Below are 14,433 nucleotides of genomic sequence, written 5' to 3'. Positions count from 1 at the left end.
AACTGAAAAATGCAAAAATTGCTTTGTGCATTCACATGTGTTCACGTGTACTTTCACTGCATTTTATCAGTTTAGAATTTGCAATGGAGAAGGTTAGCAGGCAGTGACCAAGGCTTGCTAATACACATTTTCAGTGCATTATAGTACTTTATATACATTTTCTGGGTGGCAATTGACTTCTATGGGCCTACCAATTCAACAAAACCCCCAAAAAACAAGACTGGTCTTATTTTTTTTTAAATACACTGCACTGCAGTGCCGAGACAGAAATAGACACTATTAATAGTGGACATACTGTATGCATTTAGTGTGCTGCAATGCATATGGTAAAATGCAATAAATAGACCCTAAATCTGATTGGTGGCTATAGGGAATTCACTAGTACTCCATGTCCTTAGCTGTTTCAGATTAACTGCATGGTAAAAATTATGCATAAAGATTCTTTAAATGATTAAATACAGGTCAAACGTCTGATTTTATTAACTGTGAAAATTTCATAAACTGAAGCCAGCCACAGACATTCGAGGACAGTTTGAAATACATTCATTATTCAATCATCTCATTATGTGTTTGGCCAGGTTTTCCCCAAAACTGGAACACTCTAATCCCACTAGCACTTCTATTAACAGCAATAACACATATTCACAGGTTTGTTCTCCTAAGAATACTTGTTTGTGCTTTTGGTATAATGATATATTTACACACACCACTCAATGCTACTCGTGGAGAGGGGGCTGTGAATATTCCCGTGAACTTAGAGATCAGAGAGAATACAGATTTCCTAAAAAATTTATGGCTTTTACAACTCCACAAGGTATGGTAAATGTATCCCACCTGACCTTACTGTCACCAACAGAGAGCTGATAAACTAGGAAATATTGTAGATAATCTGCTTGGCATCATATACCCTCTCTGTAATGCCGCGTACACACACGATCGGTCAAACCGATGAGAACGGTCTGATGGAGCTTTTTTATCTTACCAAACCGATCGTGTGTGGGCCCCATCAGTTATTTATTCATAGGTTAAAAAAAAGCCAACTTGTTTTAAATTTAACCGATGGATACCTAACAGATAGAACAAAACAGATCGTTTGTAGGCACGTCCATCGGTTAAAAATACACGCATGCTCAGAATCAAGTCGACACATGCTTGGAAGCCTTGAACTTCGTTATTTTCAGCACGTCGTTGTGTTTTACGTCACCGCGTTCTGACACGATCGGTTTTTTAACTGATGATGTGTAGGCACGACTGACCATCAGTCAGCTTCATCGGTTAACCGATGAAAACGGTCCATCAGACGGTTCTCATCGGTTTGACCGATAGTGTTTACGCGGCATAAGATCTTACAGCATTCTCCCAATGTGTAGTGCAATATGTAGAACTCTAAGTAGTAGTTACTGCTTTTCACTACTCTGTTGGTTTAAATTCTTGTCCCATCTCTGCCTCCCATTTAATAAATGTGGGGGGGTCTTCATGTATTGGGGTTCATTTACCAAAGGGAAATCCACTCTGTACTACAAGTGCACTGTAAGTGCAGTCACTGAAGATCTGAGGGGAAGATCTGAAACGAGGGGAAGCTCTGCTGATATTATCATCCAATCATGTGCAAGCTAAAATGCTGTTTTTTTATTTTCCTTGCATGTCCCCCTCAGATCTACAGCGACTGCACTTCCAAGTGAACTTGTAGTGCACAGTTGTTTTCCCTTTGATAAATCAACCCCATTGTGTCTCACCATGGAAATAGTTATAAAACCAAGTGTTAACTCCCTTTGTAGCAGAGAAATGAATGAACTTTTTAAACTCAATGAACTTGTAGCTGCTTTTGGACCTTCTTTACTTGCTTACTAGTGCTGTGCATTAAAGTGATTGTAAAAGATTACCTTTCAAAACAGCCCATCCAGTTTAAAATAGAAATGAAAGGCAAAACATTTTTATATAGATATAACAAAATATATAAATACTTCCCCTCCCCTTTTTTATAAATTATCAAATTACCTCTGTTCACAGCTGCATAAGAGCTGGGGGGAGGAAAAACAACATTACACTGAGCTTGCCAGTGAATGGCAGTGCAGCGGTGGGGAGGGGGGGGGGGTGTCAGAACAAGTCTGATCACTGGAGCAGAGTACAATGAGTGCTCAACATATTTAGGGAACTGACTACAGTGTGTTCTCTCTGCTTAATGTGGTCAGTTTTTAATAGGAAAGCAGAGGGACTGGCAGGAACACCAGGGATTATACACAAAGGAAGCAATACAAAGAGAACAGGATAGTTTTTTCATACAAGTACATGGTACAGCAGACTAATATCAGTAATTTGAAGTGTTGGGGTAAGAAACACTTTACTGCTCACACTGTGGCTTCATCTTGTTCTCAGTTTTCACTAGCAAAAACATAAAGGTAAAAGGGACACAAAAATAAATTTTAACTTTTAAAATGTTTTGCTCTGTTGAGTAAATAGTTTTCTTTCAAACATAAGCACAGGCATTTTATGATGCTGGCATAAGGCCTCATATCAAATGGTCAGAGAGTTCAACCATGTAAAAGTAATATAAAGGAGGGGCTATTGCTAAAATCTAATGTTCAGATATTACAATAATAATGTTCACAGAATCATTTATTTCATTTATACCCTTGCCAGCCTGACTTGTAATCTGCAAACCTGCTAGAGGCAAGTAAAGGATTGCAAAGTAGTGAATGTGAGCCATTAGATCAAACATTTTATGAGCAAAAGTATTTAATAAATATTAATAAATTGACATAGTTGGGTCAGGAAAATAATTGCCAGTTTAGGATATTTTAGTGGGGAAAGCAGAGAATAAAGAGAGTATTATAAAGTATTTCCAAAATGAATAATGTTGCATACCCTTCGATATAACAATAATACATCCATGTTTGAATTGGTTATTCTGTTACTCTTTTTTGTTTCTTTTGTTATATTTCTGTATAGTTGCACAAACTCTTTGATAAACGCGTATATCCCCCGATGAAGCTACTAGGCGAAACATGTCAGGATGTGTGACCATCTCTTTTAACAAACTGCTGTATATTAGTGAACAATTTGTTTCTGCTATGCTTTTAACTTTATTCTAATTAAATTTATATATTTTTTTCTAAATGTATGGTTCTCATTATTATTCTTATATATATTACACCGTAATAATTCCTTTTGTCCTTCCCGTTTGATTCATATTTCCAAAATAGTTTGAAAGTCCACTTTATAAAAGTGTCTGATGTCAAATTTGTCCTAGACTGCCCTTGTTACTCCACATCAAGCAAACTGTTTTAATTATTCTCCCATACTGATTTTTAAAGTAGAGCAACATAGTTTGAATTCATTCTTGCCCTAGGGCAGGAGCACATTGGTGATTTGTAGAAGCTTAATAACAATAATAAACTCTTTAGCAACTAGTCGCTATACAGATGCAGCATATTGTACCATAAACTGTGAGCTACACAAGCAGCATGCAGTGGTTAAAAGTACCGGTATTTGATTGCACAATGCTCCTTATATGTGAGATTCTTGGCTACTACATTCTACTTGTGTGGGTCAAACCACAGGAAGACATTTGTTCCATATGTGTAGATTTTTTTTTAACTTTTAGCGATTAATAACTATCAATCCCCAATTCATCAGTATAATGATTGCTGGTAAAACTGACTTTTAGTATTTGATTATTATGCTGTATAGGTGTGCACTAAACTAATATCATTTAGGAAGTATTTAAAAAAAAATCACTTTCTATACTTATTTTTGAAGAGTGTAGCATGGGTGCAGTCATATGAGTTAGCTTAAAATGCATATTGCAATCTGTGTTTATACTTCATAAAACATGTCCACTTTTATGCTTTTTTTTATGATTATAGCTGACATCCTTATTTTTGTTAAATATTAGCCATTTTCTCCATAGCATTCGTGAGATGGAGATTTACCAGTTGCAAAACAGTAACTCTTCACTCTGTAATGAGGTCAAAGTCATGCCCCAGGTGTTCCCATCGGCATATTTGGATTGGAATCCTGATAACATATTTATGAATTTAATTAAACTTTTTAACTTACATACTGAATATTTTTAATGGGTATGTTGGCAGTACCTGTCATTCCCCAACATCTTGCAAGTATATTTAAAATGTTCACATTTAATGCTATTAGAATGTGGGAAATAAATAAAGCAGAAAATCAAATTTAGGTTGAACTCCAGGCAAACAGCTACATACACAGATAAAATACACATATGAGAGCAGTTTTACCTGCCAATGGATTTGTAAATCTGTCCAGCCAGTTCAAAAATTAACACAGCTCCATCACACAGCCCTGTCTAGCAGCTGGCAGGGTAGGGTACCTGATTTTTTCTTGCTGCAGTTCAGTAACATCTGCAAGTCTACTCCCTTTCTCCACCCTGTGACTGGACAGTGAAAGAAGAAGTAGCACACTGGTGAGCTCACCTCTTTGTCAACATGCTCTGTCCTCCTGCAGCACAATTGGCTGGCTCCTAATGCTGCTTCTCCCTCCCCCAATCAGAGCTCCTCTGTACAGATATAGCAAGAGGCAAATAGCAAGTCAAATTCAGGCACTTACACTGCTTGCAATTTAAAAAATAAATTTAAGGATGTACCCTATTAATGAATATATAGCTGTTTTTTTTTTTGTGTGTGTATTTTATATCTGTCTTGAGTTCAGCTTTAAATTCATCTATTTTTAAAGCACATTTTTGCATATTTTCCCCTTAGAAATCGAGCAGATAAGCTTTAAAGTAATCATGCTTTGAGGAGGGAAATGACTAAGCTGACATTTAAGTCATTATAAAAATGCTAGTTACCTGGTTGCTATGCTGACTTTCTAGCTTTAAAATGTTTTGCTGATATGAATATGCACATAAAGAAAATTCAAATCTGCATACTGGTTTCAGGTCAATAATTCAAAATGTTACAGCAAGCAAGCAGATGGCACCCAGGCAATCAGCATTTTCAAAAGCAAAATGCAACAATGGCAGCCCCATATTTTCCGCATGAAAGGTTTATTTTAAAGTTAGCCTGTCATAATTAAACTAAGATCACAGTGTTGTAGAACATAGAGAGCCATCTGCATTGGTCTGCACCTGGGCACTGCGGACAAGTCAACATAAGCTAAATCCTCGTGCCAGTGCCGATCCTGACCTCCCTGGGGCCCTAAGCAAAATGACATGTCACATTAAAGTTGAGAAGCGGGGGGGCTGCCGAAAATGACATGTCACATTAAAGTTGAGAAGTGGGGAGGGGGGGCACTGCAGACAGTGACATGTCACATTAAATATTAAAGTTGGGAATCGGGGGGAGGGGGTGTTCTGCTATCGGAACTGACATCTTACATTAAAGTGATAAGCCGGGGTTGCTGACTTCTTACCTCTTCTCCCATGCAGCCAGCGAGTTGAGAAGCGGGGTGAGGGGCCGAAAATGACTTCTCACCAGGCGGGGCTTCTAGTAATTTGGTAATTTGGGGGCCCCCTGAAGCTTTGTGGGGCCCTAAGCGGCTTGCATAGTGAGCCTATAGGGTGGATCGCCCCTGCCTCGTACACATTGTTGTATGACCGAGCGTCTGATTTTTGTCAAAAGTGCGTGTGCAGGATTTTGTCTGGCATATTAACTATCCGCAAATTGTTGTTCGACAAACACGAACGTAGTGACGTACTATGAGTGTATAAAGAGGAAGCTCATTTCTCAAGCACCACCATTTGGGCCCCTTCTGCTAATTTTGTGTTAGTAGAAGTTTGGTGAGCGTTGATTTGCGATTTTCAGATTGTACAAAACAAATTCCTTTTAAAATACGTTTGGCATAACTACATCAGTATCACCAGCAAAGCAGCTTCATTATTATCCCATCAATTGCCACGTCACAAATGTTAATTTTTAAGGCCAAACTCTTCCCGGTCGTTCCTTGATTCCGATCATGCGTGTTTGTACTTTCAACTTTTGTGTGACGATTTCTGTACTGACCATCCGAAAATCAGACGTTGAGTTCAAATCCGCCAAAAATGTAATAGTCTGCACGTCCAGCTTTTGTCTGAAGCAAAAGTCAAATCGGCTGTCGAAAGCAACGTGCTAACGATCTGAAAATCCGCAGACAGCTCGTCTTACCAATTTTCCCTTCTGATTTTCGTATCGTGTGTACAAGGCCTTAGAGTGCATTTTATATCTTATTGATCTTATTAGTAGTGCACACAGTGACATAATCAGCAGTAAAGTTATTTGATTCAATAAGGAACTTCTACAAATCCTGGCGAGGGAAGGGAATCCCCACTCATGACAGCCAACATAGCAAATAATTTAAAGTGAATTAATTCAGAATAATCTGGTGAATGATGATGTATACATTTCTCCCAAAATTCTTCCCATATATTCTACATTAGGATATATGACATATTTTGACTTGAATCAGCAAGTCGCCAATATGTCAGTTGTGTATGAGCCCTTAAATGTCTGTAGCATACATGTGCATGAACGGTAAGTTTTCCAACTTATCGTCTGACATCTATTAGCTGATTTACTAAATCACAAATTTTCGTAGTGACACCAAACCTATGTTCACTTTTAACATAGAATCAGCTTAAGGGGAGTTTTGAAATAGAATTATCCAAGGAAACTGGTTCTCAAGGAAAGAATCATAAATTAAACCTTCAGGAAATTAGCCTTGAGGTGTAATCTGACATATTAGGCAAAACAGGGATAGTTATAAAATAAAACATATCCACATTTGTCAGTACAATTATGGTCTATACACAGGGGCTGATTTACTGAAAATGGAGCGTGCAAAATTTGTTGCAGATCTGCATAGAAACCAATCAGCTTCCAGGTTTTTTTGTCAAAGCTTAATTGAACAAGCTCAGGTTAGAAGCTGATTGGCTACCATGCACAGCTGCACCAGATTTTGCATTCTCCAGTTTTAGTAAATCAACCCCATTGTGTTAAAAAGTTGTCAAAACATTACATTCTCGGTATAAGATGGGGAGTATGAAGTGATGGGAAACCATACATATAAATTTACTTATGGTACAGCTCCACATGATTTGTACTTCTGCACACTGGAATGAGTAAACTTTACTACACAACTGCTACTAGCTGTGCCTAGCTAAGTAAACTTGGCTAAAACAAATTTAGACTGTCCACATATCTGCAACTGGTATGGAACTACTACCTTGCCATGCTGTCATATGACAGACACAATGCTCTGAAAACTGCAGTTCTACTAAAGATACATCTCTACATGTTGGCCAATCTTATTCGTAGAAATTGACAAGAAAATATACTGTCAAAATGCTCAATGTTAATATTTCTAATAATATTTAATTGTTTATGTGTAAAGTTGTAGCATTTAAACAACTGTTGTCATCAGTCATTGCCTCAGTGGAGATTGCAATCTAATGTCCACAGCCATACAAGCCAAAACCATTTTTATAGGGAGTATTTTAAACCTCCTGTCCCTGAGACACATCAGTAATTGAGGAAAGTTGAGAAGAAGTGCTCTCTTATGCCGCGTACACACGATCGGTCCATCCGATGAGAACGGACCGATGGACCGTTTTCATCGGTTAACCGATGAAGCTGACTGATGGTCAATCGTGCCTACACACCATCGGTTAAAAAAACGATCGTGTCAGAACGCGGTGATGTAAAACACAACGACGTGCTGGAAAAAACGAAGTTCAATGCTTCCAAGCATGCGTCGACTTGATTCTAAACATGCGTGGATTTTTAACCGATGGTCGTGCCTACTAACGATCGGTTTTGGCCTATTGGTTAGGAATCCATCGGTTAAATTTAAAACAAGTTGGCTTCTTTTTTAACCGATGGTTAAATAACCTATGGGGCCCACACACGATCGGTTTTGACCAATGAAAACGGTCCATCAGACCGTTGTCCTCTGTTTAACCTATCGTGTGTACGAGGCCTTAGACAGTTGTCATCTAAAAAATGACCCTTCACCTTGTTTTCCAATGACAACTGTAACATTTTAGTTTTCCCATCACTTTCTGTTCCAGTAACAATGCTCACCAGGACAAATAGGGAAGATGAATATGCCCAATGGGAGACAACAATAAAAAACCTGGTGGTTTTAATATATTCATGCTGTATTAAACACACCAAAAAAAGTTTTTAAAAAGCTTTAGATATTTAAACATTTTTAAATGTGTGGTAGGAAACTGGAGCATGTGGAAAAAACCCTAAAGACACAAAATAAATGTATCAACTTTGTGCATATAGTGTCTTGGTGGCATTTGAGCACTTACGGTAGTATGCTAAACATGATACCTCCATGCTTTGCTAATTTTAAATGTTATCTGGAAAAAGTATAAACTTTCGTTTTATTGTAAGCCCCTTTTTTTTTTTTGCTATGAAAAGTTTAGGATTTATGTAGGTTTCATCCATCCTGAGACTTGCATTAAACAGTTGGGGTTAGTAAATATGTTCACACCAGAAACTTCACATAAGTACGCGTTTTTGACTGCATGTTTTAGGAGTAAAGATGTTTCATCTAGGGGCAAAAGGGTAATTTACTCATGGCCCTCCAAGACAGGAGGCTTAATGTTTTGACATGGCAGTAGTGTCAGGAAAACAGGTTTATCAACCCCCCAAAGCCCTACGATGACAAGGGACTAAGGCTCTGTTACAAAAGGAGTTGTATTTTTTTCCTACTTAAATACTTACTAAGGCTCCGGAGAATGTTTAATACAGACTAGAGTTCAAATCACACCTGTGAAAAATCAACTACTACATTTTAAAAATAAATAATACAATTTTCAAATACACTGAACATTGATTGCAATGGATGCTTTAAATAATATTTTATAAGCATTAATTATTGAAATAACATTTTCAAATTGCCCTAATATACAGTAGACAACATCTCCAGATTTGAGGGTAAGTGATAGTGATCCTCTTTTTAAATACAAAGTGATTTCAACCACTAATTTCAATTATGTCATGGAATGAGGAGTGCGGAGTATCTTCTATTCTGATTAACCACCTCACCAGACTTTTGTAAAACATCTCCAGTTTTTGTAAGGGCCACATTGTTCAACTTAATTTATAAATTTGAAGTGTCAGACAATAATACAACTACACCAGCCAGGAGCTTCACTTAAAGGCACTGGCAAAAATATGATTTTCTTCTGAAAAATGCTCTCAGCTGTCCTTCTGACATTAAATGGCCTTCAATTATTTACATTTCATATCATTCTAATATAATCTTCTCCTGCAGGATATACTAAAATAAATATTAGCCAAACTGTGTCGGTTAACTTTTATGTACGAATATTAATAACATTTGCTTTACATAGCTTTCACGAGGCAGAACATGATGAGAAGTTTGAAGGGGATGCCCATATCAACATATTGCATTTTCAGGCAAAGGCACCTTAGAGGTTATTTATGAAAGGCAAACCCACTTTGCGCTACAAGTGCACTTGGTAGTGCAGTCGCTGTAGATCTGAGGGGGCCATGCAAGGAAAATTAAAGACAGCATTTTTGCTTGCACATGATTGCACATTGGATGATAAAATCAGCAGAGCTTCCCCTAATTTCAGAGCTTCCCCTCAGATCTACAGCGATCCACAGCGACTGCATCTCCAAGTGCACTTGCAGTGCACTTGTAGTGCAAAGTGGATTTTTCTTTCGTAAAAAAAAAAACAATGGACCTTGTTTATGAAATGATCTGCATTATCCAAAGCAGCAACTCAGATGACCCTTTTATATTTTGAGTGCTAAAAAATTTAAACATTTCATTGCTGCTATCTGTGATAAATGAGGTTACCTTCATCTAGTGGGTACCAAAAGTATGAACATATGTGTAACTGGTTAGAGAACAGAAGCATGAATATTTAAGTGTAATTCCAGAAGTAATAACTCTGTAATAAATAGTTAGTTAGTAAATAAAAAAACATTCTTCATCTAAAATTGCAGCATTTGTTGCTTCTGTCAATGCTAAAATTGCTAAACCTATAAAAATGAACAATTCTAAGCACTATACAAATACACTACATGCCTTAATAAAGGTTTTAATACGTGTAGAACATGTTCTACCTATTTTATAGACTAAAGGATAAATATAACTTAAAGCCTTTTATTTAACATGTAAAATTAAAGTTAAAGTTAAAATTAAAGTTTTATTGTAATTGCTTTTTATAAATCTGATTTTTAATTTCAATATGAAAATGAATCATCTAAAAGTTTAAATGCTTTAACTACTCTAAATAATTGTGAAAACTTAAATCATTTATAAATGTAAAGTAATTTTCATTCTTCAAAAAAGTATAAAATAAATTAGAAAAACAATCTACAAACATGCAGAATACATTGAATGAGTATGCATGAGTGAATAAACAAATACCTGAAAATGTAGTACAGTCCTCAGAAAGTTGTATACACTTCTGCAAACTTGATGATGAGTCTTGAAGAGAGTAAAAAGAAGCGTAACCCAGTAAGTATCACTCCTGTATTCCAGTTGGGAATGTCACTGTGGCTTTCCTGGGCATTAAATAGATGGGCTGTGTTGAAGGACTTGTGCGCCTTGCTTACTTTGGCTTTCACGCATGAGTTCTAGAATGCTGGTGGAAGATGTAAGTTGTCTCCTCTTACCTTCCTAGTGAAGCACATCAGCGTGCTGCTGCTTCTGGTGTAGCCCAGGTATTAGATCAGACAACATGTCAGGAAAGGAGAGGATTCAGGTAGAAAAAAAAAGCATGTTGAAATAGATCTGAGATTACATCAGTTGAAATAAGGCAGGCAGATGGCTGTGTGAGCCAATTATTATATCAGCTCTTGTTGGCCTCAGGCAAATATGCATGTAATAAGAAAAAAGAACAAGTCAGTGACTAAGTTATGGGTTCTTCAGCTGCTCTGCAAGTAAAGAAGAAAGAAAGATTTACAACACGGTGCACCTGAACACTGCTAGTGCAAAAAGACTACTAAACCCAACAGGCAAATTGCTGTACTATTAATGATTATACTGTATATAGAAATATGGCATTCAAATGAAAAGTTAAAGCTTTGTAACATTACTCTATAAAGGATATTTTTATTGTATTTAGAAAAATGCAACTGCGTATTTTAAGTCCTAATTTTCTTTAAATCCAACAAAAAAGTTTTTATTGATGAAAAGGTGGTATACAGCTTATGGCATTCAACATTTCACAGCAAAACCAAGAGTACATTTCTCATCGACCAATCCCAGTTAAGGCCTAATTTTATATAACTTTTTGCTCAAAATAAAATACATCAGGGTATTGTAATATTACTATAGTAAAGTATATTAAAGTTAAATAAAATAATTTTTTTTCAAATTTTTGACAGAGAAGAGAATTGTTAAGACCCTTGCCAAATTTTTCTGTCAGAAATATTTCCCCTAATTTCATGTCTTGTAAATGCAACACAAGGCCTCATGCACACTGGACGTTAAAATAACGTTATAAAAACGCCAGTAGCTTTGCAGTGAGTTTTTCAACTTTTTTGCAATAGCCTTTTTTAGCGTTTATTTGCGTTTTTAGCGTTTCCCCCTTTAGCGTTTTTTTGCGTTTTTTTAACCACTTAAGCCCCGGACCTTTAGGCAGCTAAATGCCCAGGCCAGGTTTTGCGATTCGGCACTGCGTCGCTTTAACAGACAATTGCGCGGTCTTGCGACGTGGCTCCCAAACAAAATTGCTGTCCTTTTTTCCCCACAAATAGAGCTTTCTTTTGGTGGTATTTGATCACCTCTGCGGTTTTTATTTTTTGCGCTATAAACAAAAATAGAGCGACAATTTTGAAAAAAATTCAATATTTTTTACATTTTGCTGTAATAAATATCCCCCAAAAACATATATAACATTTTTTTCCCTCAGTTTAGGCCGATACGTATTCTTCTACCTATTTTTGGTAAAATAAATCGCAATAAGCGTTTATCGATTGGTTTGCGCAAAATTTATAGCGTTTACAAAATAGGGGATATTTTTTTCGTGACTGCGACATTATGGCGGACACTTCGGACAATTTTGACACATTTTTGGGACCATTGTCATTTTCACAGCAAAAAATGCATTTAAATTGCATTCTTTATTGTGAAAATGACAGTTGCAGTTTGGGAGTTAACCACAGGGGGCGCTGAACGTATTAGGCTTCACCTAGTGTGTGTTTACAACAGTAGGGGGGTGTGGCTGTAGGTCTGATGTCATCGATTGTGTCTCCCCTATAAAGAGGATGAAACGATCGATGCGCCGCCACAGTGAAGCACGGGGAAGCCGTGTTTACATACGGCTCTCCTCGTTCTTCAGCTCCGGGGAGCGATCGCGACGGAGTGGCTATAAACGAATAGCCACGCCGTCGTCCCGGATCGCTCCCCGAGGTAAGCCGCCCGCCGCACGCAGCGGAGGGGGTCCCAGGCGGACCCCCGACCCGCTAGAAGGCAAGGACGTATATATACGCCCATCTGCCTGTCCGTGCCATTTTGCGGACGTAAATAGTCATGCGGCGGGCGTTAAGTGGTTAAGAAACGTTTATTGATGTTTATCAGCGTTTTTACAGCTAAAAAATGTCTCTCAGAACCCTCTAGTTTGGTTTTTTTTTTTTACTGCTCAAAAACACCACTGCCCAAAACTGCTGATAACACCCTATGTGTGCATGGACACATGGGATAACATGATGGAGAGTTTATAGACTTTAGAAGAAAATGGCAAAAAAATATCCAAAAACAGCTGCTGTAAGGCATCATGCACACTGGACGTTAAAATAACGTTATAAAAACGTCAGTAGCTTTGCAGTGAGTTTTTTAACTTTTTTCATCTTTTTTCAACGTTTTTTCAATAGCGGTTTTTAGCGTTTATTTGTGTTTTTTAGCGTGTCTCCACGTTGGCGTTTTTTTTTGGGGGGGAAAAAATGTATGTTTTTAGTTTTTTTCAATGGGTCAAAAACGTTAAAAAAAAACACTGGTGAGTGATGTTTTTGAGCATTTATAAACGTTTATTAGCGTTTATCTGCATTATAGCGTTTTTTACAGAACGTCTCTCAGAACCACTAGTTGTTTTTTTTTACTGCTCAAAAATGCCACTGCCCAAAACTTCTGATAACCTATGATAGCCTATGTATGCATGGACACAATGATAACATGATGGAGAGTTTATTGACTGTAGAAAATACGTCTACTGCCAAAAACAGCTGCTGTAAAAATCTTCAAAAACGTCCAGTGTGCATGAGGCCTAAAAAACGTCAAAAAAACGCCCAGTGTGCATGAGGCCTTAAAAAACGTCAAAAAAACGCCCAGTGTGCATGAGGCCTAAAAAGTAACATTTGTCAGGGGAAGAAGTGTCCCTATTGGTGGATTTTCCCTCTATTCTGAATGAAAAACACAAAATTTTGGATTTCTTTTACTTTTCATCTCAATGACAGTGGTCACCAAGTCAAATAAAGAGAATGCATCTCCCAGCAATAAAAACCTCACAGGGTTTCTAACCCCTTATAATGCTACCCAGAGATAATAATAGTTGTCTTTAGATATACTTTAATACTTTATTGACATGGGGGAAGAGGGTCAGTGAAAACCATGCCAATAAATAGGGCCATAGACTATTTATTTTTCCTCTGGAAGTGGGGGGAAATTCAGCCATGGGCACCCAGAGAAAAATAATTAGATGGTGCTCGCAGCGTGACAAATTGAGGGTGTGGCAAAATTGGGAAGGGCTTAATCAGTAGCCTGTAATATCCCTTCATTGCCAGGCCATTTTCAGTTTTCAGCACTGTGATGTCGCCTACACACGGTCGTTTTTTGTCTTTTTCTCATGAAAAAAAACGAATTTTTTTAAACTTCATTTTAAAAAACGACGTTGCCTACACACCATCGTTTTTTCAAAATGCTCTAGCAAAGCGCGGTTACGTTCAGCACGTACGACGGCACTCTCTTCCATTCAAGCTCGCGTCATAACTTGCTTCTGAGCATGCGCGGGTTTAAAAACATTGTTTTAAACGTCGTTTTAGCCCACACACGATCATTTTAAATGACACAAAAAACGTCATTTTGAAAAACGACATAAAAAACTGAAGCATGTTCGAATTTTTTTTTGGTCATTTTTCAGAAGACAAAAAACAACGTTTTGCCCACACACGATCATTTTACATGACGTTTTTTAAAATGTTGTTTTATTTCATCACAAAAAACGACCGTGTGTACACGGCATAATAGTTTGACTGACAATTACTCCATCACGCAACGCTGTACCCAAATGAGTTTTATACATTTTTTTTGAGACGGAGCTTTATTTTAGTGTATATAATAACTGCTGTTTTTTTTACTATACAAAGGAAAAAAGACCAAAATTTAGGTAAAAAAACGTCCTTACTTTTTGCTAAAATGAAAATGCCAGAATAGTACGAATGGCCCTTTTTTGGAAAGCACCTCAAGGTGATCTTATTTTTTTATCCAAAATGTTTTTTG

The 14,433-nt window shown here is 37.3% G+C and overlaps 1 protein-coding gene across 3 annotated transcripts in view; it reads right to left on the bottom strand.

Annotated features, from left to right (window-relative positions):
• Positions 1-10,761, bottom strand: part of FOXN1 (forkhead box N1) — a 102,569-nt gene extending 91,808 nt beyond the window's left edge. For 2 of the 3 annotated variants that reach the window (XM_040338504.1, XM_040338503.1), the window contains exon 1: positions 10,363-10,761. The gene's annotated coding sequence lies outside the window, so the exon portion shown is untranslated. Of the gene's footprint in view, positions 1-4,250; positions 4,631-10,362 lie in introns of those variants that run through there. The other variant, XM_040338506.1, reaches the window with a different exon arrangement.
• Between the last annotated feature and the right edge of the window lie 3,672 nt (positions 10,762-14,433).

The sequence above is a fragment of the Rana temporaria genome, chromosome 2 (assembly GCF_905171775.1).
Source record: "Rana temporaria chromosome 2, aRanTem1.1, whole genome shotgun sequence".
Classification (NCBI taxonomy): Eukaryota; Metazoa; Chordata; class Amphibia; order Anura; family Ranidae; genus Rana; species Rana temporaria.
The sequence above is the reverse complement of the archived record's forward strand: the minus strand, read 5'-3'. Positions and strand labels throughout refer to the sequence as shown.